The sequence below is a fragment of the Lynx canadensis genome, chromosome B2 (assembly GCF_007474595.2).
Source record: "Lynx canadensis isolate LIC74 chromosome B2, mLynCan4.pri.v2, whole genome shotgun sequence".
Lineage (NCBI taxonomy): Eukaryota > Metazoa > Chordata > Mammalia > Carnivora > Felidae > Lynx > Lynx canadensis.
Window position 1 is genome coordinate 28,894,568 of NC_044307.1, and position 3,218 is coordinate 28,897,785.

At 40.1% G+C, this 3,218-nt stretch overlaps 1 non-coding gene across 1 annotated transcript; it reads left to right on the top strand.

The window, feature by feature from the left end:
- Positions 1-978: 978 nt before the first annotated feature.
- Positions 979-1,085, top strand: LOC115515057. The gene has a single exon (XR_003969127.1). It is a non-coding gene; the product is annotated as a U6 spliceosomal RNA (small nuclear RNA).
- The last annotated feature ends 2,133 nt before the right edge of the window (positions 1,086-3,218 follow it).

Here is a 3,218-nt window from a genome sequence, read left to right on the forward strand (position 1 = left end):
AACTTGGGCAAAAGTTTTCAAACACTTCTAAAACACTGAAAAGAGATGGATGAAAGATGATTTCTACAGTGTTCTTCCACATATTTCAGTATTTGGAACTTCCCGCACAGGTTCTGCATGGGTTTTCAAACACGTCTAACAGGGAAAACATGATGTTGTTTGAAAGACGGTTTTCCCACAGTAATCTCTCACAGCGTCGAGTATATGTCACTGTCCCCATCGTTCCCCGCATAGATTTTCAAACATTTCTAACTGAGTGAAACGAGATGTTAGTTGAGAGATGGTATGGCGACCGTGTTGTTTCACCGAGTTGAGTATATAGCGCATAGCGTGTAGACGCTGCATTTGTTTTCGGAGTTCTCATTCGGTGAAACCTGATGTTGGAAAGTTTGTCACCACAGCGTTGTTTCACAGAAGTGAATATATGGCACTTTCGACACAAGCCCCGCAGAGTTTGTCAAACAGTTCTAAGTGAAACGAGATGTTAGTTGCAAGATGGTTTCCCCACACTGTTGCTTCAGAGTTGAGTAAATGGCACTTACCGTGTCGGCTCCGCACAGGCTTTCAAAGAGTTTTCAGTTAGTGAAATCTGATGTTAGTTGAGTGCTTCACCGCAGTGTGGGTGGACAGAGTGGTGTCTATGGCACTTAATGTGTTGGACCCCTACGGGGTTTCAAACACGCCAAAGAGTGAAACCTGACGTGTGCTGAAGAAGAGATATGGCTTTCCAGGGGAGTCCTACCAGACGTTTAAAGCAGAGAAGATACCTATCCTTCTCAAGCTATTCCAAAAAATAGAAAGGGAAGGAAAACTTCCAGTCTCATTCTATGAAGCCAGCATTACCTTGATTCCTAAACGAGACAGAGACCCATTTTAAAAAGAGACCTACAGGTCAATATCCCTGATGAATATGGATGCAAAAATTCACAAGAAAATACTAGCCAATTGAATTCAACAGCATATAAAAAGAATTATTCAGTGCTCGCTTCGGCAGCACATATACTAAAATTGGAATAATACAGAGAAAATTTGCACGGCCCCTGCGCAAAGATGACAGGCAAATTCGTGAAGCGTTCCATATTTTTAAAAATGAATAAATAAAGCACTGGCATGAGAAAAAAATAATAAAAATAAACAAATAAAAAAATAAAGAAAAACTATAAGACATTAATCAAAGAAATTAAAGAATCCACAAAAAAATGGAAAGATATTTTGTGTTAAAAAAAAAAAAATATTCACCATGATCAAGTGGGATTCATTCCTGGGATGCAGGGTTGGTTCAACATTCGCCAATCTGTCAACGTGATACGTCACAGTAATAAAAGATAAGAACCATATGATCCGGTCAATCGATGCAGAAAAGGCATTTGACAAAATTCAGCATCCTTTCTTAATAAAAACCCTCAAGAAAGGATAGAAGGGACACAAATATAATAAAAGCCATTTATGAAAACCCCAGCTAACATCACCCTCAATGGGGAAAAACTGAGAGGTTTTTCCGTGAGATCAGGAACACGACAGGGATGTCCACTCTCACCGCTGTAGTTTAACATAGTGTTGGAAGTTCTAGCATCAGCATTCAGACAACAAAAGGAAATCAAAGGCATCAAAATTGGCAAAGATGAAATCAGGCTTTGACGTTTTGCAGATGACATGATATTATACATGGAAAATCCGATAGACTCCACCAAACTTCTGCTAGAACTGATACGTGAATTTAGCAAAGTTGCAGGATACAAAATCAATGTACAGAAATCAATTGTGTTCTTATACACTAATAATGAAGCAACAGAAAGACAATAAACTGATCCCATTCACAATTGCACCAAGAAGCATAAAATACCTAGGGATAAATCTAACCAAAGATGTACAAGAGCTGTATGCTGAAAACTATAGAAAGCTTATGAAGGAAATTGAAGAAAATATAATGAAATGGAAAAACAGTCCATTCTCACGGATTGGAAGAATAAATATTGTCAAAATGTCAGTACTACCCAACGCTATCTACACATTCAACGCAATCCCAATCAAAATTGCACCAGCATTCTTCTCGAAGCTAGAACAAACAATCCTAAAATTCATATGGAACCACAAAAGGCCCCGAATAGACAAAGTAATTTAGAAGAAGAAGACCAAAGCAGGAGGCATCACATTCCCAGCCTCTACTACAAAGCTGTCATCATCAAGACAGCATGGTATTGGCACAAAAACAGACACATAGACCAATGGAATAGAATAGAAACCCCAGAACTAGACCCACAAACGTATGGCCAACTAATCTTTGACAAAGCAGGAAAGGACATCCAATGGAAAAATCTCTCTAACAAATGGTGCTGGGAGAACTTGGACAACAACATGCAGAAGGTTGAAACTAGGCCACTTTCTCACACCATTCACAAAAACAAACTCAAAATGGATAAAGGACCTGAATGTGAGACAGGAAACCATCAACACGCTAGAGGAGAAAGCAGGAGAAGACCTCTCTGACCTCAGTCATAGCAATTTCTTACTCGACACATCCCCAAAGGCAAGGGGATTAAAAGCAAAAATGAACTACCGGGACTTCATGAAGATAAAAAGCTTCAGCACAACAAAGGAAACAACCAACAAAACTAAAAAGCAACCAACGGAATGGGAAAAGATGTTTGCAAATGACATATCGGACAAAGGGCTAGTATCCAAAAATCTATAAAGAGCTCACCAAACTCCACCCTCGAAAATCAAATAACCCAGTGAAGACATGGGCAGAAGACATGAATAGACACTTCTCTAAAGAAGACATCCGGATGGCCAACAGGCACAGGAAAAGATGCTCAACGTCGCTCCTCATCAGGGAAATACAAATCAAACCCACACTCAGATATCACCTCATGCCAGTCAGAGTGGCCAAAATAAACAAATCAGGAGACTATAGATGCTGGCGAGGATGTGGAGAAACGGGAGCCCTCTTGCACTGTTGGTGGGAATAAAATTGGTGCAGCCACTCTGGAAAACAGTGTGGCTGCTCCTCAAAAAATTAAAAATAGATCTACCCTATGACCCAGCCGTAGCACTGCTAGAAATTTACCCAAGGGATACAGGAGTACTGATGCTTAGGGGCACGTGTACTCCAATGTTTATAGCAGCACTCTCAACAATAGCCAAATCATGCAAAGAGCCTAAATTGTGGCTTATGGCAATGAGAAAGAATGCAATATGGCCCTTTGTGGCAATGTGGA